We start from the raw sequence: 26,681 nt of genomic DNA on the forward strand, positions 1-26,681 counted from the left end.
CAGCTCTGTGATGAACAATGGATGTTATTTACCTACCTGCTTCTTTGTTGTTTTAATCTATTCCATTTTAATGAACATTTTATTTTTTTGTGTGTTGTTTGCTGCTATATCATTGTTTAGGTAAAATTACTCATTTATATATGTGTCTCTGTATATGTGTGTAGATATATATTAATCTATAATCTATCTATAATATCTCTAAAGAGTCTCCCAGTCCTCACTTTGTCTATTCTTTTATAATTTCATATAAACATGTTCATTAATTTATTTGTTTATTCTCTTCTCACTAAAGTATAATTTTTTTAAGACAGGGGTTTTGCTTTTCCTATTTACTGCTATACTCCTGGGATCTAAAATATTATCTGGATCATAGGCTGATCTATTTTATAATAAATGAATCCATGAAAAAATAGATGTTTTTATTGTCTATTGCATACAGGTGTGAGGTAAGTCCTCAAAGTGAAGCTGTTTAGCAAGGATGCTTAACAAGGTTTGCTTTCACCCATCTTCTCTAACACTGCTGCCATGGGATGTGTTTAGATCTTTGCCAATATGAAAAGAAGTTCAATGCCAATTCAGTACAGTTAAGATCCTTGCATCCACCCTCCAGCTGAGTTCCTTGCAATAAGCATTTTGTAAGCATGTGGACATCCCAGAATGCATTTCAAATCCCTGTGGGCAACTTCCCCTGCAGATGCTCTGTGGCCTCTCAGTGAGCCCAGGACACTGACACTCACGTTCCAGACTGCAGACAGGGGAGATGGTCCCAAAAGCCTGGAAGTAGGCCGCAGTCTTTGGTGCAGGAAATGCCATGGTCCTTTACTCGCAAAGCATTATCTCAAAAGGGTGTTTGTGTGCAGGGGGTCTGTCCTGGATGGGCAGATCACCCTGGAGGTACACAGAGGCAAGGGTGCCACTTAAGTCTACTTGTTTTTTTTTTTTTTTACTTTTATTTAATAAATATAAATTTCCGAAGTGCAGCTTATGGATAACAATGGCTTTTTCCCCCCATAACTTCCCTCCCACCCCCAACCTTCCCATCTCCCGCTCCTTCTCCGATTCGATTCACATCAAGATTCATTTTCAATTCTCTTTATATACAGAAGATCAAATTAGTATATATTAAGTAGGGATTTCAACAGTTTGCACCCACACAGAAACATAAAGTGTAAAATACTGTTTGAGTACTAGTTATAGCATTAATTCACATTGAACAACACATTAAGGACAGAGGTCCTACATGAGGAGTAAGTGCACAGTTTACTCCTGTTGTTGACTTAACAAATTGACACTCTTGTTTACGGCATCAGTAATCTCTCTAGGCTCTTGTCATGAGTTGCCAAGGCTATGGAGGCCTTTTGAGTTCGCCGACTCTGATCTTATTTAGACAAGATCATAATCAAAGTGGAAGTTCTCTACTCCCTTCAGAGAAAGGTACCTCCTTCTTTGATGGCCCTTTCTTTCCATTGGGATCTCATTCACAGAGATCTTTCATTTAGATTTTTTTTTTTTTTTTTTTTTTTTGCCAGAGTGTCTTGGCTTTCTGTCGCTCCCCCTCTTCATGGAGGAACGACACTAAACCCTGCGTTGTTCTTTTGTCTGCTCGGCCCTCCCCGGGTTTGCTGCTGGTTCTTCCCGGGTTGACTACCATCCCTTCCACCTCCGTGGAAGGGCGGTTCCCCCTGCCACTTTCCCCACTTCCACGGGGGAGCAGCACACCGCCGGCTGGCTCTCTCGGGGGTTGCACAGGTGTTCCTTCAGATAGATGTTCCTGGTGCATGTTGTCTCTCTCCTCCTTTATAGTCCTCTTCCACCAATCCCAACTCTGCTACCCACACGCCGAGTACGCTGCTCTCCTCCAATCAGGAGCAGGTCCTACAGTTTATTGGTTGAAATGGAGGCAGCTGTGTAGAAGCTGTTTCCTCCTCTCCCAGCACCATATTGTGGGAGAGCAGATGCATAGAATAAGTCTTAATTCCAGTAACTTAGTCTAGTCCGAGTTGCTCCCAGTTGCTTCCCACAGCTTTCCATGCCTAAAATATTCTCATGGGCTCTTCAGCCAGATCCGACTGCCTTAAGGGCTGATTCTGAGGCCAGAGTGCTGTTTAGGACATGTGACATTCTATGAGTCTGCTGTGTATCCTGCTTCCCATGTTGGATTGTTCTCTCCCTTTTTAATTCTATTATTTAGTATTAGCAGACACTAGTCTTGTTTATGTGATCCCTTTGACTCTTAGACCTATCAGTGTGATCAATTGTGGATTGAAATCGATCACTTGGCACTTAAGTCTACTTGTAATGCTGCTTGTTTTTTATCTTTTGTTTAGAGTGGATATGAACATTTTCTATATATTTGTATCAATTTTTTAAAATAAATCACCTGGGGCTGGCGCTGTGGCATAGCAGGTAAAGCCGATGCCTACAGTGCCAGCATCCCAAACAGGTGCTAGTTCAAGTCCTGGCTGTTCCACTTCCCATCCAGCTCTCTACTATGGCCTGGGAAACAGTAGAAAATGTCCCAGGTTCTTGGGCTCCTGCACTTGTGTGGGAGATCCAGAAGAAGCTCCTGGCTCCTGGCTTTGGTTAGGTGCAATTCCGGCCGGTGAGGCCAACTAGGGAGTGAACCAGTGGATGGAAGACCTCTCTCTCTCTCTATCTCCCTCTCTCTCTGTTTCTCTTTCTCTCTGTGTGTAACTCTGAATTTTAAATAAATAGTTAAAAATAAATAGATAAAATAAATCACCTAACACAAAGCCTAGTTCCCTCACAGTTCCTAACAAGAAGCATGATAGAAATGTTCAAAGGAATTTAGACCACAGGGGGAAAAATGATAGAAATTTAATGTGAACATCATTATACTTTTTAAGATAAATGGATTCAGGCCAGTGCCACAGCTCATAAGTTAATTATCTGCCTGCGGCAGCTGGCACCCTGTGTTCTAGTCCCAGTTGGGGCACCTGATTCTGTCCCGGGTGCTCCTCTTCCAGTCTAACTCTCTGCTGTGGCCCCGGAAGGCAGTGGAGGATGGCCCAAGTGCTTGGGCCCTGCACCTGCGTGGGAGACCAGGAGGAAGCAACTGGCTCCTGGCTCCTGGCTTTGGATTGGCGTGGTGCGCTGGCAGTAATAGCCACTTGGGGGGGTGAACCAATGGAAGGAAGACCTTTCTCTCTGTCTCTCTCTCTCACTGTCTAGCTCTGCCTGTCCAAAAGAAAAAAAAATAGATAAATAAATTCAGAAAAATAAAAAAAATGTTGCATATGTACTATTAGAAGTACCTAATATAGAGGACCTCTTTCCATAAGAGGTACAGGTTTACAATCAAAAATGCCTATTCCATGTCACTGAGGGGCTATGTTCCCCAAAAGCTTTGATGCCAAAGAAAATTGTCAAAATTATATGACTTCAAATGCCAGCGCCGCGGCTCACTAGGCTAATCCTCCACCTGCGGTGCTGGCACTCTGGGTTCTAGTCCTGGTTGGGGCACTGGATTCTGTCCCGGTTGCTCCTCTTCTAGTCCAGCTCTCTGCTGTGGCCCCCAGGAAGCCAGTGGAGGATGGCCCAAGTGCTTGGGCCCTGCACCTGCATGGGAGACCAGGAGAAGCACCTGGCTCCTGGCTTTGGATCGGCGCGGCGCTCTGGCTGCAGCACGCCAGCTGAAGTGGTCATTTGGGGGGTAAACCAACGGAAGGATGAACTTTCTCTCTCTCTGTTACTGTCTAGCTCTGCCTGTCAATAACAAAAATTATATGACTTCAAGGTCAAGCTATTTTCCAAACATAAATGCGATTTCAAAAATCCTCATATTTTTCACATATATCAAAATAGAAAGGATAAATTCAATAATAATTTTGCCAATAACACTTTGCATATCTTAAAGTAGGAATTCTATACAAAGTAAAATTCACTTTCATTTATTGTCCCTTACTGAGAATAAACTATTCTGTGTCCCTCCTCCCCAGTTTTAAAGACATGGTTATAAATTTATAATTCTTTCTAGAACAGAAGACACTATTTGCAGCAATGGATTGATTTTAGTTTTCTTCCCCAATTCATTCTTGACTATTATTTTTGTAAAATAAAAGAATGAATCACTGGGTATAAAATATTAAAAAGGCATAAAAAGCACAAAATCAAGCAAGCAGAGACAAAGGGATACAAAGTGTGCCCATAATTTTTATATGAAAGTGAGCATGAGGTCACTTCCGAACTGCTATGCAATGTCCTGAGAGCTCAGCCTCAAAGTCTTTTCCTCTCCAGCAGAAGAAAAACAAAGCTACAGAGATCAGTCCTGTCCATGGATCACAACAGACGATGACTCTCTCAAGAGGTAACAAAAGATTAGAGCTTCATTCTTTGTCCATATATTCAATTCTCTTTGGAATTTTTTTAATGAAGTTTTGACTCTCATCTTGAGATCTTTTTAAAATACTTTCTTTATTCTTTCTACAATTCAAAGTAACTTTTGACAGAAAACGTTTTGGCTGACCTTGCTTGAATCTGATAGCAGGAAGTGAGTTGGTAAATTGCTTCATAAAATTTTGACTCCACACTGGTCAGCACATTTCAGAAAAATTTCCTTACCAGGGTCTGTCCACGTAGAACTCAATTCATTGCCACACACATCTTCAATGGCATTAGTAAGGGTTAAGGCTATTTTTATTTAGCTCCTTTTATTTTGCCTATAGCTGAATTGTAAAACCATTATTCCTACTGTCCATTTGTTTGCCTTCCATTTGTTTTGTTTCAGTTTCTGTTAATGCTTTACAAGAGAGAAATAAAAGTTTGTACATGATGTGCCCAAAAGTCTTAATAGTTGCGAAAGATACAAACTAATGAAAATCTACTTAAACTAGAGTTGAGTAAAGGAATTCCTCATGATGAACAAAACTTAATTAACCTTTTTGTTAAAAAAATACATTGTATTTCTTGTAAACACAAAACTATTTCAGCTACATGGGAGATAGCTACTAAGGACAATAACAAAAATCCCATGGTTGAAAAATTTTCTCAAAGCATGTGTCCACTGACTGAATAGGTCTGGAGAGTGTTGAGATTTCCCAATCGTATGCTTTTGTAAATGACAGTTTGAAACTGACATTTAAGCTCTTTACAACCATACAGCCTGCAGTAGGTTCCCCCTTGGATAGATGCAATAGAAAGCATGACTAGTGGATCAAAACAGCCTGCCCTGAGTCGAGTTTGGGCACTGACAATCTGTGTGAACTTTAGCACATCACTTAATTTGGGGCTTCTGACTCGTGAAACCTTTCAAGGGAAGAGTGCAGATCAAGTGAAGAGGTATTGTTGAGATATAAAATCAAAGTCTCTTCCCTGCAATGAAACAGTCACTGGTGACTAATGTCTTTATGGGAATATAATCTGAACTTTACAGTGAGCAAATGCTCTTTGCCTAGCTATGGTCTAAGTGCTTTATAAGCATTGACCCGTGATTTTCAAAACCATATAATGAAGTGGTAGTTTATTCCATTTTGCACTCAAGCAAACTGAAACCCATTAAATCTGAAGATAGTTTAAATCACTTGTGATTTAATCACATGTGATAAAGAAATTGAGACACTGGAATTTGAGTTAAAAGCAGTCCAGAATTTACACTGGTTGTCACTGGTTACACTTATTTCTGGAGCTTCATATAGTTTAATTACCAGGTTTTGAAGTGCCATTATTAGCTTTGGTTGGAAAGTTTTAGATATTCTAGCTTTCAAATATATGTTTGGAATCTATTTCTTGCTCTAAATTTATCTGCAAGACTTTCATTCAGGTCATTTGCTCCTGTTTTAATAAATAATTATTCATTAATAAATTACTATCAGAATTTGCTGAATGTTGAGGGTATAAAATAGTGAATGAGTCACATCATCACCGTAATGCTGCTTATTATTTCACAAGCAAGACAACATTGAACACATATGTGACAGAACAAGAGAATAATTCTCTGTGTGACATATGTTCTGAAACTAAGTGCCACTATTATCTAAGTGTCACTATTATCTAGAATAATGTGACAACTTCCAGACCAGTCTAACTGCCTCTAATATTATTGTGCTTTAACCAACTGATCACAGAAGCAATCAGACACGTCCAAAAACAAATATTATAATTTGATTATCTTTCTTAAAAGCCTTCCATGTCCAGTTGGCATCACTCATAGAATTAAGTAGAGGTCCTCTGCTAACCTGGCCCCACACTCTTCAAGTACTTCTCATTGTCTCTACCTTTGGGTTTTATTCCAAGGTAGTTAAAATTTCCTGTGTTCACTAATCTCACGTGCACACACTGTGTTTCCCACTTTTGTGTTTTTATTCAGATTTCCTTCTTTTCTTTTCACTTGAACCACTTCTATCTTGGCTTACATTTGCCTTTCAAGAATTACTTCCCCTGGGGATGACTTCCCAGATACAATGCAAACTAAAATAGACTGATGTTGTGGTGTACCAGGTCAAGCCAGCACCTGTGACATTGGTGTCCCATATGGATGCTGTTTCAAGTCCTGGCTGCTCCACTTCCAATCCAGCTCCCCCATAATGGCCTGGAAAAAGCAATGACTGATGGCTCAAGTTCTTGTGCACCTGCCACAGAATCTCCTGGCTCCTGGCTTTGGCCTGGTCTGGCTGACCCCAGCCATTACTGTCATCTGGGGAGTGAATCAGCAGTTGAAAAATTCTCTCTCTCTCTCTCTCTCTCTCTCTCTCTGCTTTTCCCTCTATCTCTGCGTTTTTTGAATAAATAAATACTTATTTAAAAAATAAAAGATTAAAAACAAGCCGTATAGTGCAGTTTACACAACGATCAAATACTGTCTTTTACATAATGATGCAGAGGTGCAGAGGCATCTAGTTTACAATTGACATGTTTTTAGGAACACACCAGGGAAGGCAGCGTGTTCTACCATTTCTCCCATAGTCTTTGTTCTGCATCCTTCTCATTTGCCTGCAAAAGGAGATTATTTATCACTATATTCTAGGTAGCAAAATCAATCATCTTTCCCACTCACATTCTCAGGCACATACTGAGTTCTGGCTTCAACTCAGTTCAGGCACCTCCAGAGCAGAGGTCAGGGAAAAATGCATGGTTCTTGGGATACTCTTGACCCAAACACTTGAAGATTAGGGAAACAATTTTTCACCTTTGGTATGCATAGTGGTAGAAAGAGCAAAAAACATTGATATAATTCTGCAAATAATATTACATTCTAATTTTGTGCTAAATATGGACTCATAGAATGACAATCACTTTAAGTAGTACTCCAATCTCAGAATCAGCCCTAAGGCACTTCAGTCTGGCTGGAAAATCTGGGGGAATATTTCAGCCTTGGCAAGCTGAGACATTCTGACAAAATAAGTCCTACATAAAGGACCCCTGTGGGTGAGACTCCAGTGGAAAAGAGAAGCCACCAAAGAAGGATCTACTTTTCTCTAAAGGGTGGAGATAACTTCCACTTTCCTTATGGCCTTGTCTAACTAGTGCATCCAAAAGGCTTCCATATCTGAAGCAGATCATGCAAAGAGCCTTTGGCGATTACTGATGTCATACATGAGTGTTATTTGTCAAATAAACAATAAGAGTCACTGTGCATTAACTTCCCATGACGGACCTGTGTCCCCAAAAAGTGGTACCATGAAACTTAATAGTAAAGCTTGTTCTCAAGAATCATTACCTTTTAGTGTATTAAAAGGAGGATACTATTATGTCTCATAGTTATGTCTAAGAGCTCACAAAAGATGTGTCATCCTGGCTGGCGCCATGGCTCACTAGGCTAATCCTCCACTTTGTGGCGCCGGCACACCCGGTTCTAGTCCCGGTCGGGGCGCCACATTCTGTTCCGGATGCCCCTCTTCCAGGCCAGCTCTCTGCTGTGGCCAGGGAGTGCAGTAGAGGATGGCCCAAGTGCTTGGGCCCTGCACCCCATGGGAGACCAGGATAAGTACCTGGCTCCTGCCATCGGATCAGCGCGGTGCCCTGGCTGCAGTGCGCCGGCTGCGGCAGCCATTGGAGGGTGAACCAACGGCAAAAGGAAGACCTTTCTCTCTGTCTCTCTCTCACTGTCCACTCTGCCTGTCAAAAAAAAAAAAAATTTGTCATCCTTGGGTTCTTCTTTAAAGACAAGTTCCTAAAAGGAAAGAAGGACAGGAAGGGAAAAAAACGAAATCACCTTTGAGAAGCAATAGCATAAGTCAGCCCTTGTACCTTGTATAGACTGTTGAGGAACACATCTCTTAGTTTTTTGGTTTACTTCATTTATTATTTTTTTCTTTCTCTTTTTTTATTTTCCTTTCTCGGATAAAATGGGGGGGGAGAATAGGTGGGAGTGCAGGTACGGTGGGAAGAATTATTGTGTACATAATGTATTTATGAGATATATACAAATTAAAAATAAATAATATAGATAGCATGAAACAATTTCATTCTATTTTGTCATATTCTAGAACCAGTTTTCATATACATTATGATTGGTTTGCAAGCATGTTCTTTTCAACTTCTTTGAATAAGTAGGATATACGCTCTTTGTTCAATATATTAAGAAAGGCCCCAAAATATTATCTAGCAATGTTTATGGATAAAGTATTGTTTCTACCAATTAATAGGATAGAAATCATAGATTAAGAATGAATTTTAACTAGATATTTATAATATAAGTAATCAATCCATTTGTCAAATTTATTATCTTCATCTTCACATTCACATGAAAAGAAAAATCAGCACTTTTTAAAGCTTAATTTAGATTTCAAGATAAATTTCTTAACAGATTAGTTGTTCTATATGCAATTAAAATAATGTGCTAAGCTTTTACTTACATGGATGCAATTTTAGCATTTAAAGAGTATAAGGAAGAAACATTACTGTGCTTTTATAACACAATCTGTAGAAATAGAATTTGAGAGGATTTTCTGCAAATTTTAGAAAATCCAATGAAACCAAAGAACCAGCAAAATTCTACGGTATTACTGAAGTTAAAATTGTGAGCTATGTATTCATGTTTTAAGACAGACAGAATGCCCAACCTTCAAAATCCCCCAAGAAGAGAATCATTCCCTGGGAAATTGGTTGCCTCAATCCTTGTGTATTCTGCAATAAAATGCGGCACAAGCAAATAGGAGTTTATTTACTGCTGCATAAAACTTTGGCAGAACAGGCAAGGAGAGGAAGTCTGCTTTCGATTTCAACCATCTGGAAATACTACAACTCAAAGCTAAGAGATTTCCAGTTTGCTTGTAGGATAAGTATTGTGTCTTCTCCTTAACTCTGAATCAGTAGGCCAGAGCAGATGTCACAAAAATAATGATCGTGATACGTAAATTTCTCCTAGTTAGCATTCATTCCTCATGAACTTCTAAAAACTTAAGAAAAATTATTAGTAATAGCCCTTTCAAATGTAAAACTACCACACGTTTTAAATTAGAGAACTTATTTGCAAAGTCATCATTGCTCTGTTTTGTAAGCCCCGGTAAATGTACAAACTAGCTGTTTTATATCCATGTACCCTGAAAACTATTTTTTCTTCAGAAAAATAAATAAAGTCCCCTTTGCTGAAGACTTTCTGGTGAAAGAGATTAACCTTGATTTCAGATCATCCTGATGAGGTATTGTTTGACATTTTGCAAGTCACTTAACCCCTTTGGAGCTTCTGTATCTCTTTCTGTAAAACAATACTGGCCACCCACTGAATTCAAGGACCTGGAGGCAACCCTGGGCTTCAGCAGTGTGCCAGTGCTTAGGATGAAAGTGTCCTATAAATTCCAAGGAGGCAGTGTGGTCTGCTGCGGAAAGGGTTCAATTAACCCTGAGGAAACCAAGGCCTTGTATTGTTCTTGATGTAGAAACTAAGTGACCTTTGAGAGGCCATCACTCCATGAGCCTCCCCTGGGGAATGCCCTACTTCAATCACCACTTAGCAAAATCCATAAGTTCATACTTGTCTCACTTAAGTGTTGTCTCCTTTATTTCTTCTCTACACTTCCTGTCTTCTTCCGTTCATTTTCTATGACTCTGTTCTGTCTTAGAAAATGTAAAAATTGTTATTAGATCCCTATGCCCTTCTTGAGAAATTCACTTGGAAATAATAAACATAAATGACAGAAAGTACTTGGTAAGTTCCCCAGATAGATGAAAAAGTTTCATTATTTCCAAACCATAAACTAGCATGAAGTCAAGTTTCTTATTTTCTTTCTTTTATTATCCCTCAGCCTATTCTGACCTTGGAGGAAAGATAATAAATTTAATTCCCCATGACATTTTCATCATAAATTAGAACAAACAGAATTTTCATTGGGAACTGAGAAATGAATTTTACTCAAGAGATAATGGACAGAGCTTATCAAATAAATTAAAAAAAAATTAAGCAAAATCTTCAAGGTAAGATGACCATATAAACTACTAAACTACAGATTTCTTTCTTTCTTTCTTTCTTTCTTTCTTTCTTTTTTTTTTTTTTTTTTTTTGACAGGCAGAGTGGACAGTGAAAGAGAGAGAGGCGGGGAGAAAGGTCTTCCTTTACCATTGGTTCACCCTCCTATGGCCACTGCGGCTGGTGCGCTGCAGCCGGCGCACCACGCTGATCCGAAGCCAGGAGCCAGGTGTTTCTCCTGGTCTCCCATGCAGGTGCAGGGCCCAAGCACTTGGGCCATCCTCCACTGCCTTCCCGGGGCCACCGCAGAGAGCTAGACTGGAAGAGAAGCAACCGGGACAGAATCCAGTGCCCCAACCGGGACTAGAACCCGGTGTGCCAGCGCCGCAGGCGGAGGATTGGCCTATTGAGCCCTAGCGTGGGCCTAAACTACAGATTTATATAATTAATTCAAAGAGGCAATTCTCATTTATTTATCATATATAATAGTGATTAGAGGCACTATTACTTAAAATAAGAGGACTTCTGTTTATCATTTAATAATTTTGTTTTATTATTTCATGATTATAGATATTAGCTATTCAGGTACATTATTTAAAAGAAAAAAAAACTTTTCCTAAGCTAAAATAACTAGGAATGAGGCCTGCATGATGATAGACATACTACAGCTTCAGAATATTTTTGCTGGTTACATCTCGTCTGTGTTAGTATGTTGATCACACTTAGTGTTGGACATCTTTTGTAGGCTCTCAGAAGCTGACTAGTGTACAAACAGGCACTGCTGACAATAGCTTCCGGTGTGTAAGTGGTCAACAGCAAAAAGAGACCAGTAGCTGATTGACAGGAGCGTTAAAGAGGCTCTGTCCACTTGGATCTAACTGCAGATTTCATGGCATGGACTATTAGATCATATTTCTCTATTATGAGAGTCAGATATTTTAGTGGACACCCTGACATATACATTTAAAAATAAAATAGGGAGATGTGTTTGTTATTTAAAAAGACAGAAAATATAAGGGCATTCTTGAAAGGGTACAGAAATAAAAGAGTTCTTTGCAAAGAGCCACTGTACATGATTCAGGACTATGTGAATGAATCATTTAGTGATGGAGAATTGTACTCCAATGTATGAATAGACACAACCCAGAAACACAAACTGGTCACAAATGTGATACAAGCTACAAACCTCAGTGTCAAAATGTGGGTAAGAAAACAGAAGGAATCTAACACACCATGAGAGGAAAGGTATAAGGAATGAGGTGATTATAATACCTCAAATGAGACATGGGCTAAAGAACTTAAAAATATTCCAAACGCCTGGAGGAGCAGGGGACTATGAAACATTAGAAGGAAAGGAAATGGGAAGAAGGACAGCAGCTGACCTATGGGGTCCTCATGCTGCACTTACAAGGAGGACTGGGGTTTCCTGTGCACAGACAGCACCAGTCACCTGATATGTTGGAACTCCCAGTTCAGCCGAGAGGGATGCTCTGTGACTGCAACTGCCCTAGTGATTCCAGACAGGGGTAGTGGAACCAGCTTTCACAATCTGTCATGAAGAAATAAATTATTATTACTCAAAAAGATAGGTCTTGGCTGGTGCCGCAGTTCAATAGACTAATCCTCTGCTGTGGCGCTGGCATCCCACATGGGCACCAGGTTCTAGTCCCAGTTGCTCCTCTTCCAGTCCAGCTCTCTGCTGTGGCCCAGGAGGGCAATGCAGGAAGGCCCAAGTGTTTGGGCTTCTGCACCCACTTGGGAGACCAGAAAGAAGCACCTGGCTCCTAGCTTCAGTGCAGTGCCGCCCGTGGTGGCCATTTGGGGAGTGAACCAATGAAAGGAAGACCTTTCTCTCTGTCTCTCTCTCTCACTGTCTATAACTTTACCTGTCAAATAAATTTAAAAAAAAAAGATAGGCCTTTTTGCAGTCTGTGTGCTCCAAACCTGGAGAGGCAAAAAATTCATTTGAACAATATTATCTTGTGCCATATAACAGAATGTTTTCTTATTTTATTTCATATCTGTAGCTAGTACTTGTAAAAATATTCATAAATTTCATATAAGGTCATTTTTCACCATAGCCACTAATTTTGCATTCCTCCTGAAAGCCAAGCAGGTTGATTACCAAAGAGCTTCCTAAATTTATTTTACAACACTTGCTTAAGCTATGAAAATTCCAAAGATTCAGATTTAGTAAGGAATTTCAAGATCATGGCATGAGGAATGTGTTTTTCTGTGAATCCTGGAGAAAATTCTGAGCTTCTTAAAAAAATAACCATATTGTTAAAGGAATAAATGATAAGAAATAATGAACAAATGTTCCTATCACAAATGCTGGGATAGAAGGTAATGTCTTATAGGAAACTTATCAGTGACCTCTTATCGATTCTTCCTCAGCCACATACAAATTAAGTATAGTCCACACATGAATATAGAACTGAGCATTCAAATTGCTGGGCTCTTTGGGTCAGCTTGAAGAATCATTATTTCTTTGTGAAGTGGAAATTATGGTTCTCCTATTACACAAGACTTTTGCCATGACAACATAATAGTTACTCAAAGAAACAAATCCAATCTTAAACTACCATAAAGTATTTAACCTATAATTGCAGAGCTCACAGTTCTAATGGGCAGTGACAGCTAAAATGACGGTGGCACAGGAGAAGACTTTCAACACCAAGACCAGAAGAGGCAGAGTCTCCCCAGAAGACAGAAACCAAAGTTTTTCACAGAAGGACCATCAATAATCAGTTACTTACACAAGTTCAAGTAGAAAATTTCCCTACATCCCTCTCTTCTATTTTTTTTTTTTTTTTCATTTTCAAAGTCTGCCTGTTTTCCAGAATCCCTTTCTGTATACTTAATAGAATCTCTCCTCTTGAGTAGTGGGAGCTATAATGCTGACTCTGCACAAGCAGGTCTTAAAACACACAGGAAATCTTCTGTTCATTATTTGTTGAAAGTTACACTGGATAAAGCGTATCTTAATCAGGTGCAACAAACCATTTCAATTCAGAAAAGGATACACCGTTGCTGGTGAACAATAGCAACCTTGAGGTGCTGAATTATTTTCTGCTATTGGGCTGGCTGTGCAGTTTGGCACCAGTAAACAGGACTCATATTACTGACTTCCCTTTAACAGAGTTGGCTACAAACTCTTCTCTGTTACTGCCATCGAGGATTTGTCTGCATATTTGAAGGGGAGAGCCAGGAAAAACAGTTGCCTTTGCCCAAGAACATAAGTCTGTCCAGTAGTAGAATAAGCTGGGGATATCTAAGTGAGCTTTGGGTTTTGCACTCAGCTTAAATGTGATCCTGCCCTTGATCTTCTCAATGCATTTTCTTAAATGTATTGAAAGCTGAACGTCTCTAAAGAAAAGTTTCTGCAAACAAGGCCAAGAATGGGAAAATCTCAACCCCATGTAAATGGGATCAGCTGTTTTGCTCTGAACCTGTTCCTCACTGGCAGCCAATCAGCTGACTCCTCTCTCCTGCATACCCCAGAATGCCTTTATATTTTGGATTGGCTAAATAAATTACTAGAAATCATATATGAGGCTTCATCAAAAAGTTGGTGGAAAATTTTGCACAAATATAAACCAAATATAAACATATCTCTTAATTCCATTTTTCCACGGGCTTTTTGAAGTACCCTCACAGTCTGTGACTGGATTAATAGACTGAGAGTTAGAATCTACTCGACATCAACCCTATGCTATCACACTACTTCTCTAGTGCAAGACACCATTTTCAGCTGGTACTGCAAAGTTGTTTTTTTTTTTTAATGTATATATTTGAGAAGAAAAGAGACAGACCTTCCATGCACTGGTTCAGTTCACACAAGTATCCACAGCAGCTGGAACTGTCAGGCCAAAGCCAGGAGCTGGTAACTCAATCCAGGTCTCCCCTGTGAGTGGCAGAAACACAATTTCTTCAGCCATAACTGCTGCCTCCAGGAAGCTGGAGTCAGGAGTAGAGCCAGGTAGCAAACCAGGCACTCTGAGATAAGATGCAGGCACCTTGACCACTAGGCCAGATGCTCACCCTCTACAACAGATTTTAAGAAATGTGAGATAGACCACTTCCCTGAATGGATTTCATTATTGTTCAGGAGACGAGAAACAAACGAGTACTGATAAATGAAAATCAAATATTGAAATAGTCCAAAACTTCATAAGACAGAAATGACCTTTTTAAAATTTGTGAAAAAAAATTTTTTGACAGGCAGAGTTAGACAGTGAGAGAGAGAGACAGAGAGAAAGGTCTTCCTTCTGTTGGTTCACCCCCCAAATGGCCACTACGGCTGGCACGCTATGCTGATCTGAAGCCATGAGCCAGGTGCTTCCTCCTGGTCTCCAATGCGGGTGCAGGGCCCAAGGACTTGGGCCATCCTCCACTGCCTTCCCGGGCCACAGCAGAGAGCTGGACTGGAAGAGGGGCAACTGGTACAGAACCCAGCGCCACAACCAGGACTAAAACCCAGGGTACCAGCGCCACAGGCAGAGGATTAGCCTAGTGAGCCGCAGCACTGGCCTGTATTTATTTGAGAGCTAAAGTTAGACAGTGAGAAGGAGAGACAAAGAAAGGTCTTCCATCTGCTGGTTCACTTTCCAAATGGCCACAGTGGCCGGAGCTGAGCTGGCCCAAAGCCAGGAGCCAGGTGCTTCTTTCAGGTTCTGCATAAGGGTGCAGGGGCCCAAGGAATTGGGCCATCTTCCGCTGCTTTTCCAGGCCATGGCAGAGAGCTGGATTGGAAGTGGAGTAGCTGGGACTAGAACTAGCACCCATATGGTATGCTGGCACCACAGGCAGAGGATTAATTTACTGTGCCATTGCACCAGCCCCATAAACATCTTTTGATTCCATATTCTCCACAGATTTTTTTTAACTCAAAAAGCAGAAAGAGAGCAAGGGAATGAGAAAGGGGTTGGGGGAGACAGAGTGCTCCCATTCACTCCCCAAATGCCTGCAACAGGTTGGGAGATGGGGACAAAGCTGGAAGCCAGGAATTCAATCCATGCCTCTGATGTAAGTGGCAGAGACCCAACTATCTGAGCCATCACCTACTGTCTCCTAGGACTTTGAAAACTGTAGTTAGAAGCTGGGGCCAGAACCTGAACCCAGGGACTGCAATATAGGATGTGTGTATCTTAACCAGCAGTAGAGAAAAACACTAATTGTGCCTCTTTTGATGCAAAGAATAACATCTCAGTCCATGTTAATTCATTTTTTGTGTGCGGCTTGCAAAAGCCACAGGCTTATATGTCAATGGCTTCTCTGACTCCCTTCACAGTCTAATAATAGTTGTTCCAAAAGTGCCAGAGAGAGACTGTTCTCAGCGGTTTCTGAATCCTGCTTCCTTATAGAGAAGGGTAAAAGGGGGGAACGTGAACTTGTGGCTACATCTGGCATTTTACAGAGAACCCAAAATAAAACCCATCTTGCCACCTCCTTCTAAAACAGCATACATCCTCCCCAGTAATCCAGGGACAGGAAAAATTCATAAGCATTGTACTGTGAAAACTTTGTTACTAATCTCATTAATGAATAACCATGACCTTATTAAGACAAAGAGAGTCTGCCCCTTTTTTGCCCTGACCTACATTACACCAAATGAAGATTCCTACATTTTCTAATAATGTGTGACATCCCCACCAAATGTCATTTCTCTAATCAATAGGAAACTCCGCTGACCGAGAGAGATAACAGGGAGAATTATAGAACACTTTGCCACAAATATTGATAAGGACTGAGTCATGTCTAAGAGGTAACAGACAGATAGTAGCAAAAGAGATTTCATTAAGACTGTGTCATTGACAAAGGGCATCTACAACATAAGTTTTATATCCAAGTATTTTGATATGTTGAGAGTGCTTGGCTGTTTAATCACAACTTGTGATTAGTCAGTTCAAGAAGCTGTAATGAAATACCATTGTCTGAGTGGCTTAAAAAGCCAGCATTTATTTCTTGCAGTTCTGCAGGCTGGGAAATCCAAGACCAAAGTGCTGGCCAATTTGGTGAGAGCTTTCCTCTTGGGTTGCAGATCACTACATTCTTGTTTCCTTGGATGGGAGACAGCCAGGGGGAGACTCTCTCCCATGTCTTCTTTATAAGTGCACTGATCCCATCTCAAGAGGGCTCAACCCTCATGACCTAATCACCACCCAGAGGCCCAATCTCCAAACAGCAACACATTGGAGATTTGAGCCTTGACGTGTGAGTTTTGGAGCAACACAAACACTCAGTTCAAAGTGCCACTGTTTAGACAAATAAAGAGGAAAAACACTACTATTGGAATGATTCCCTTGAAGTTGAGGAGGAGTCATCGCTTACCTGAATACATTCATTTAGCTTTAGTGTGTTGAAATATTGGCCTTGTTTCTTTAAGGGTATTTGAAATTGTCACAATGCCAACCAAAAGGCCAAACTTTTGATGGGGTGATAAGGTGAGAGGTACTAGTGAGATGTGGCCAAAAGCAAGCTCAGGAGATGTTGTGGCCAAAAGGCCCCAGAGAATTTATAGCTGTCAACAACTTGAGATGTTTCAAAGGCCACTCCTCCAAAGACTTTAAATTCTAGACTTTTACAAGTCACAACCTTCTCAAAAGTGATCATTTTGAAGAGAATCCCATAGCAGACACTTCCTTTGCACTGCCCAGCTATTCTTGAACAGTACAGAGGTGTTAAGAGGCAGAAAATGAACTGTCTTTGGCTTTGGTACCTGAAAGGACCAAGTGTTTTTACCAAACCATTGAAAACAAGCATGTGAGCTCCGTTGAACTCAAGAAAGTGAGGCTGAGATCCTGACCTTTTTCCTTTCAGTTTCACTTTTAGTGACTTTTGTGGCATAGTCAAAGAGGACCCAGGATAAAGAATATTTGAGTCTGTAAAAATCAATATCCCATCTAAATATATTCGTATGTTAAGTATACCCACACATTTCTGTATGTGTGCATCTATATTGGTGTGTGCACATGTGTATATCCCAGATAAACATTTAGTTTTGCTTGTTCTTAACATTTTTCCTTTTGAAATTTAATCATTATCCTTTTTACACATAATGTGTATAAACTTTTTGACCATACAGAGAAACTTTTTAAATTCTTTGATACTGCCACTTTATTTTTTTTCCTGATATATAAACATTAAATAAGTATCCTGTTTATTTCCCTTTGGTAAATGACCTTAGTATTAACCCATTATGAGAAGTTTTATGCTTTCTAACACACCATATGAAAATTGCTTATTTTTGTCATGTCTGGCAATGATACCTGCTACAAACTTACAATAAAGTAAAAATAAATATTTGTAGAGACAACAGAGAACATATCAATTTTATAGCTCCTCATTGCATCAGTGTGGAGCATGGGCTTTGAATTTCATGGTAAGGGAAAATCAATTTCTTGGAGGGAAACCTTGGCAGTTTGTTGGCAAGTACTTGGCTACTCATTATTCCTTCTCCTTTCATATTAGAAAAGGAGAAATTACAGTTGAATGTAATGTATGTAAGACTATTTAAATTTTATTTAAGTTATACAAGTTTTATGCATTTCATGTATACAGATTTAGGGATGTAGTAATACTTCTCATCCTAACTTCCCTCCTGCCAATGCTTCAATCCTTCTTCCTCCTCCCTCTTCTATTGCCACTCTTAATTTTTACAAAGATCTACTTTCAGTTTATTTAATATTCATAAGGTTAACCCTACACTAAGTAAAGACTTCAAAAAATAGTATAATGGAAAAAGAAATGTTGTTCCTCAACAGTAGAGACAAGGGCTGCAAACATTCACAGAATCTCAAGATGTCAATTTCACTCCAACATTTTAGGTACTCTATTAGTTACCCCAGATCAGAAAAAATGCATGCCAGCGCCGCGGCTCACTAGGCTAATCCTCCGCCTTGCGGCACCGGCACACCAGGTTCTAGTCCAGGTCGGGGCGCCGGATTCTGTCCCAGTTGCCCCTCTTCCAGGCCAGCTCTCTGCTGTGACCAGGGAGTGCAGTGGAGGATGCCCCCAAGTGCTTGGGTCCTGCACCCCATGGGAGACCAGGAGAAGTACCTGGCTCCTGCCATCGGATCAGTGCTGCGGCCATTGGAGGGCGAACCAACGGCAAAGGAAGACCTTTCTCTCTGTCTCTCTCTCTCACTGTCCACTCTGCCTGTCAGAAAAAAAAAATGCATGATATCTGCCTTTTTGGGACTGGCTTATTTCACTAAGCATAATGGTTTCCAATTGCATTTATTTTGTTACAAAAGGCAGGATTTCATTTTATTTTTAGAGTTGTGTAGGTTCATATTAACTAAAATGTATATAAATCCATATGTTTAAATCTTCCTAATGCTTCAAAATATTTTTTAGGTTAGCATCTTACTTTTACTCTGCAGCATAGCTGATAAAGAGCTTGTGATAATGGTTAGTTTTTCCATGTCCTGTGTCTTCTTGTATTTACATTGTTAATACTAAATCTGAACGGAAATTTCTTAATAAGCCCGTTTTAAGCCACTTACTCATTTTATTAGCATGAGATTACTCAAAATTTGATGATACAATATATAAATCCACTTGAGTGCAAACAAACCATAAATCATCATGAAACACTAAAACAGAGAAAAATGAGTGAAGTTCCACTCCCAAATCAACATTTTGGGCATCCTGTGTTTTTCTGGACATTGAATAGCATTTGACCATCTGATACATGATCTGATAGGGACCTCCCATATCCATCTATAGTTAAAATATTTGTAAAATAATTGACTTATGTTTACAAATAAATACAAGTAGAAGTTCTAATTATTTATAAGATTTATTTATTTATTTGAAAGGCAGAGTTATAAAGAGGAAGAAGCAGCGAGAGAGAGAGAGAGAGATAGAGGTCTTCCATCCACAGGTTCACTCCCCAAATGGCCTGAACAGCAGGAGCTGCGACAATCCAAAGCCAGGAGCTGGGAGCTTCTTCCAGGTCTCCGACACAGGTGCAAGAGCCCAAGGACTTGGGCCATCCTCTACTGCTTTCCCAGGCCATAGCAAAGAGCTGGAATGAAAGTGGAGCAGCCGGGACTCGAACCGGCACCCATATGAGATGCTGGTGCTGCAGGCAGCAGCCTCACCAGCTACGCCACAGGGCTGGCCCCTCTAGTATGTTCTTTATTCAACTAATTGAGATATCTGATAGCATTTCTTGAGTGCACACTCCCAATATTTAAGGACTCAGCTTTAGGAAGCAGCAAATAGATACTTCCTTCAAATGATAAAAGTAGTTACGATGGATTAATCCCAAAAGTTTTGGGTAGAAAGACTAAAAACCTGTTGATTTTCTCTGTATGTAAAATTTAGTTTTCCAGTTTAGTAGTATTTTTATTGTGTATAACAATCCTTCAGTGTCTATATTTTATCAAATTTTAGTATGGTCCTGAATATGAGTGTACGGGAATTACATTTTTGTGAAAAACTTGGGGACGAAGTTGATAAGAAGCTTCATAAAGGATGGAGCAGGCACAGGTTTTGGCCAGGAAGGGTATTTTCTGTCCAAGTATGGAATCAAGCTCCTTCAGCTTTTAACTGCCATTCAATGACAAATTTAAAATAATAATAATAACAAAAGATGAAGGGTGGTCATTTGATTTAGTGGTGCAAGTGTTGGTCAAGACGACTACATTTCACATATCTGGTGCATTATTTAGCTTTTCAATATTTAGGTAAAGCACCCAATGAGAGCCTCATTGGAAAGAAGAGGTTTACTTCAGCTTAAAGTCTAGGGGTTACAGTTCAGGATATGGCCTCATATTCTAATGTCTTTGGAGGCTGGTCAATGTATGAGCAGAAGAATCATCACATGATGAGCCAGGAAGCAGTGAGAACAGCCAGACAGTAGTTGAACTCTAATAATCAACAGTAGTCCAAGAGCCACTCCTCCAAAGGCAATATCCCCAAAGACATAAACACCTCCCAGCACACCCACCTCTCAGAGGCCAAAGTTAGATCAGTTCTCCATACTTAATCCATCACCTGATAACATTAAGATGTCAGAATTCAAACATCTGCATGAGTTTGGGGGGGACAAGTCCTACTCAACCTGTAACACGTTGGTTCAATTCCAATTCTCCTGACTCCAGCTTCCTGCTCATGCACACATGGGAGGCAGCAATGAGGACTCAAATTGTGATCCTGCCACCCACATGGGATGCTTGGATTGAGTTCCTGCGGCTTAGCTTCTGCCACACCCCTGCCCAGGTCTTTGCAGACAGTTACGGCATGAACCAACAGGTATGAACATTCTCTGTGTATGTTTGCTTTTTTAGCAAAGCAAAACCAAACCAAACAAAATTTCAAAACAAAAACAAAAACCATGGGTGAACTCCTATATTTCAATGTCCATCCAGTTTTATGTTAAAAAATAAAAAGTAATGATCAGTCATATTATCCATGTACACTATGAATTCCCACAATTTGCTGACTTATTTTATAGTACTTTAAGTAAAATGCTGTCTACCATTAAATCTGTAACAGTGACTAAGCCTGGAGGCTCTTAAGTTAAAATTTCTGTGTTTGCATTTTTATTTAATATATTTAAAAAATAATTTTGAGGGTGTACGGTTTTGTGGCATAGTGGGTAAAGTCACTACCTACTATGCCAGCATCCCATATAGGCACTCGCTCAAGACCCAGCTGTTCCACCTTGGACCCCACTCCTTGTTAATGGCCTGCGAAAAGCCACAAAAGATAGCCTAAGGATTTGGTCCTGTCACCCACATGGCAAACCCAGATGAAGCTCCTGGCTTTGGCTTGGCTCAGCCCTGGTGATTGCAGTCATCTGGGGAGTGAAGCAATGAATGGAGATCTCTGTCTCTCTGTCTCCCCCCTCCCTCCATAACTCTGCCTTTCAAATAATTTTGAAAAAACTTAATTTTTGAGCTCATCAATTTATTGTGAAGGTTAAATAAAATATTACACAAAGCTCAGCACAATACCTGGCATACCATGTATGTTTATGTTAATTTTATATTACTAGAATTTGTGACTAGTACTACTAAATAATGTAGAAGAATTTATTGAATTCAAAATTTTTTTAATTTCTTGATTTTTCTTAGGTCATCATACAGAAATCTTTTGAACTAAATGGTATCCATTGTCCCTCTTGCACTATATAAATCATTAGCATGGACTTCAGAGGGTGGACCTCACTTAAGCTCTTAGGAGAGTCTACTAAGATTCTGAAGTGTTTTCTGTCTTAAGCAGCATGATTAAGTATTTTTACATATTTATTTCAATTTGTGTTATAATATTCTACTTTTTCATTAATCCACTGATAATATTAAAAGAAAACATAATAATTTAAAAGAAAAAACTAGAACAAAAAATGTCCTATTTGTATCACAGCCTGGCCTATGACTCATGGTCAGTTTTGAAGCCAAGAGAGAAAAGAAAAATAAGCAAAGGGCTGAATTCATATTTGGACTGTTGCATTCTGGGTGTGTCAAGGGGTTCTACAATGTTTTAGGTTAGATTATTTACTCTATTCTTATTTCCCCATGTGTTTCTGAGGAAGAATTTCTGGATGGAAAGGGCTTGGTGCAAGTTAGCTGCAAGTTTGTTTATAATAATAAATTCAAATGAACAAACACTAATTGAACACCTAACAGATGAGTATGTGTTAAGTTGTGGGATATAAAATAAGACACAAAACAAATATTGGGTCTGCCTTTTAAAGGCTCAAACCCAATTAGGAAAAGAAAGACTGGAGGGAGAGTGAGACAGAGAGGTGAGAAGAGGAATGAAGGAAAGGACTCATAGGATTCCCATGGAAATAAACAACACAAGAGAAGAACAAATAAATTTTAGTAAAAGGTAAGGAGATATAAATTACATGGTCTAAATATTTCAAAGATGATAGGAATCTTGTCTTGAAACTATAAAATAATTGCATGCTCATTTTAAAATAGCAAAGGATGATTTAAGTTTTCCTACTTTATTTCTTTTATTTCTAGGTTAGAGTTTTTTTTATTTTTATTATTTTACAGGTAGAGTCATAGACAGTGAGTGAGAGAGAGAGAGAGAGAGAGAGAGAGAAAAGTCTTCCTTCCAGTGGTTCACTCCCCATGGGCGGCTCTGCGCCAATCCAAAGCCATTAGCCAGGTGCCTCTTCCTGGTCTCCCATGCAGGTGTAGGGGCCCAAGCACTTGGGCCATCCTCCACTGCCTTACTGGGTCACAGCAGAGAGCTGGACTGGAAGAGGAGCAACCGGGACTAGAACCCGGAGCCCACATGGGATGCCGATGCCACAGGCAGAGGATTAACCAAGTGAGCCACCTACCTAGTTTTATACATTATATTTATTAAGTTCTACATCTCTTTTAAGCATTCAACTTAAAGTAGAGAGGGGATCAGGTTTGTACTGAAGGTGCAGGAAGCGAGAGTTACTTTGGGAAAAGATGGTTGCCTAGGTAGAGTGGGCAAGAGGTCACTAAGATACACATTTTATTATTGTTTTACTGATGAGGATGTTGAGTTATACCAAGGAAGTGCACTGCTCAAGTTCATTTGCTAGGAATTCATACCTGGGATTTGAACTAAAACTATCTGATTCCCCAGCCAGTGCTTCTATCTACCATCTCCTTGCAACAATTAAATAAAAAAAAAAAAAACTTTTGTAATCTATGTAAGCTGTGTTCTTATAGAGGCTCTTTTATTGTGCATCAATTATTAGGAATGGGAAAAAAAAAAGTAAGAAAACTAAGCTAGGATTCCACCTGTTAGTGGATAGGCACACAATTCCTAACTTAATGGAAAACCAAAGCTCAACATGTTCAGCCTCCTCAATCGATTGATGGTCTGGAGAGGTGATGTCAGTTGTTCTAGTTCTTGGATGGATTGTCACAAACCAGATCTTAGCATCTGGATCTCTTCTGATTTCGAATATATCAATTTGTCAGTCCAGATTCTTCTCCCATTTTTTTCTCTGGTAGTTGTAACAGCAGATATTTAACCACTGATATTTTGATCTTTCTTCAGCATTTCCTTGGCTGAACAGATCTGCACAATCCGGGTGCAGATAAGGCTCTACACCACAGAATTATCTTCATCCTGCATCTGTGCTTGCGCTGGAGCAATGTGTAATGGAGATATTATAGCACAGTTTTCCAAGACACCCCTTTTGTACTATACACCACTTCATGGATGTGGTTGTTTTAGGTAAAGATAGGAAAGCAAAACATTTGATACCACAACACCAAGATTTGAGTCCTGGGTCTATCCCTCACTGACTTTGACAACACATTTGTGTCCGTTTTCTCATATGTTAAATGCGCTGGGATACTAATACATAACATAATTTATATATGCATCAAAGGAGGTAATATGCAGAAACATTTGCTGTGTGTATCAGGAGTCCATTTGCTTTCGCTGTGGAGTGATGATTTATTATATTTTCCTACTGACCTGTTGATCAAATACTTAAGCTGTTTCCAGTTTAGGGCTACAATCAATAGAATTGCTATGAGCATTTTAGTACAACTCATTATGAAAATATATTTTCATTTATTCTTGGATAACTGCTTTGAAGTAGCCTTTCTGAGAGAGAGAGTGCAGGCATATCATTACCACATCTAAAACATCCAGACCTTTCCTCAAAAAGTTTTGCTATTTCATACTATTACTAACAAATATGAAAGTTCAGTATTATATGTGCTTTCTTTTTCATTGAATTGTACTACTTTTTTTTTTTGACAGGCAGAGTTAGACAGTGAGAGAGAGAGAGAAAGGTCTTCCTTTCTTCCGTTGGTTCACCCCCCAATGGCCGCTACGGCCCTCGCGCTGCGCTGATCTGAAGCCAGGAGCCAGGTGCTTCCTCCTGGTCTCCCATGTGGGTGCAGGGCCCAAGCACTTGGGCCATCCTCCACTGCACTCCCTGGCCACAGCAGAGAGCTGGACTGGAAGAGGAGCAACCGGGACAGAATCTGGTGCCCCGACCGGGACTAGAACCCCGGGGTGTAATCTTTGGTCTTTCATTTTAGAGTTTTCTTCCAAGCTAATATTTACATTTTTTCCATATCTGGTCTTCAGACTGAATGATTTAGGTTGATCTATGTTCAAATGTGTAAACACTTGTGTCTATTGTCTCAAATAGATATTTATTTTATATGTTATAATTTCTTGTTCTAGAACTTTCCTTTGGGTCTTTTTACAGTTTCAGTTTCTCTGCTGAGATTGCTAATTATTTTTCCTTACAAGAGAATGATTCTATAAGCAGGACAAAGTAAATAGGAAGGCAGCAAGCAGGCGAGCGGTGCTAACACTTTGGATTTTGTGAAGCTCCTGTCAAGCTCAGAAGCATCTGTCCCAGGGCCAGTAAGGACTGGGGCAACTGTGCCATTGCATTGAAACCTCCCTGGTTTGTTGATTTCCCCCTGTACAATCCTGGACAAGTGGATTTACTTCTCTGACTATCATTTTTCTTTTTACTCTTCTGAAAAAAAAAATTACTTAACATTCTTGAACTTTCAGCATAAATATCACCTTCTCAAAGAGATATACCACCACTATCATGTGATTAGAATTTCATTTCTATATTACTTTCTCAGGATATCCTTTTCTGTCATGGTCCCAATCACAATTTATAGTTTTACAATTTTCGTTTATTGATGCATTCGTGTTTTCAATGTCTTACTCCTCTAATGGAGGCTGTATATGTGAGGCCACATTTAATTAACTCTTCAATTTTTTATATAATGGCTACCCCAGTGACATCACAATATATTAATCATTATTATTTATTGTGTGTTTATCATGTACCATACATTTCTGTAACTATTTATTTGCAATTCACATGGCAAACACATAAATTAAAACTTGAAAGCTAATGTTTGGAGTTTTGTGCTAAGTAATTCCTATGAATTCATTTAATCTAATTGTTTCAGCAATGCCATGACCTAGAAGCTGTTGTAACTCTATGTAATAATAAAGGGATAAATAACTGGACCACAGTCACACAGTTAATTTATGTAAAGATTAGAACTAAAATGTGTTACCTTCATTGCTAATCTTCCCTGCAGGATTTTGAGAGAATGAAGTAAAGAATTGTGAAGATTTTTGTAAATTGCGTAACAACCTTTCATAGAAAATTCTAATAGAATATTAGCATAGATTTTTTTGTGGAAGGGAGAAAATATCACCATTATTCAAGATACCTCTCAATATCCCAATCTTTTTAAAGAGACGTTGCAACTCACTACGGGTTGAAATCTATTTAACCACCTCTGTAATCTGACCTGTCTATCATGACATATTGACTGATGGAAAAGTAAACAACATGACACAAATAAAAGTATAAAAATCACTTGTCTGCTTGTTGCTCTTCGAAATACTACAACCATAACCATGTGAACAAGTCTGGGCAAGGCTATAGAATAATTGGAGACATGTAGTCTGTTTCCTCACTGGCACTGAACTGTTGGACTTGTGAACACCCCTATTCCAACCATCTTGCCCAGCCAAGCTTCTAGAACTGCCCAGCCAATGTAAAGAATTATTAGTAAGAGCACATTTTATTAAGCCAAAACATTTTGCAATGATTATTACAAATCAATAATTCACTGACACATCTCCCATCTTTTGCTTACTAATACCATTCTCTTGTTTTATTCCATTAGATACCTGTTCCATCTGGTGGGATTATCAGAACATACTGCTTCACTTATTTTGTAGGACACCTTGGAAAGAACATTAATTACTTCTCATACTAATGTTGTGTGGCAATATTGGCCTCATTTGAGGAATGGATATTAAGTAGTACTTGACAATGTTTCCTCCAGATCATTTGATCTAATCCTCTTCTCACCATAAAACATCACATAGAAATGCAAATATTTGTCATTACTTATAACTGTAGATAGAATCCATTTACTCAGTGGTGAGCTCAGAAATTCAAACATGTGGTTGACTGTCATCAATCAAAAATATATTAGATATCTTTATAATAAAGCAAATAGAAGTCCTCTTAAAATATATAGCACTTAATTAGTTATAGAGTTCAAGTGTGTCCTAAAATGAGAATACTTATTCAGACACCAAATGCCAAACTTCTTTCTTCTTGGACAACTCAGACTAATCTTTTATCTTGGGCCAAAGAGCATATGCTATGCAAATGGAAGGAATGGAAGGTTCAGAGTCAATATACTTCTATTTGATTCTCAACATTATAACTAGTTACCCATGTTTTGTATGCTAATTAGGTTATTTAATACACTTAAAATATATTTTCTTATCTCTAAATAATGCTGAGTGTTAACTTTGCATGGGATATCATTAATTTTCCTTTTTA

General features: G+C 39.4%; 1 long non-coding RNA gene across 1 annotated transcript; it reads left to right on the top strand.

The window, feature by feature from the left end:
- The first annotated feature begins 4,230 nt into the window (after window positions 1-4,230).
- Window positions 4,231-25,694, top strand: LOC127490613 (uncharacterized). The gene is made up of 3 exons (XR_007918713.2): window positions 4,231-4,327; window positions 20,479-20,629; window positions 23,375-25,694. It is a non-coding gene; the product is annotated as an uncharacterized lncRNA (long non-coding RNA).
- The last annotated feature ends 987 nt before the right edge of the window (window positions 25,695-26,681 follow it).

Source organism: Oryctolagus cuniculus, chromosome 6 (genome assembly GCF_964237555.1).
Source record: "Oryctolagus cuniculus chromosome 6, mOryCun1.1, whole genome shotgun sequence".
Lineage (NCBI taxonomy): Eukaryota > Metazoa > Chordata > Mammalia > Lagomorpha > Leporidae > Oryctolagus > Oryctolagus cuniculus.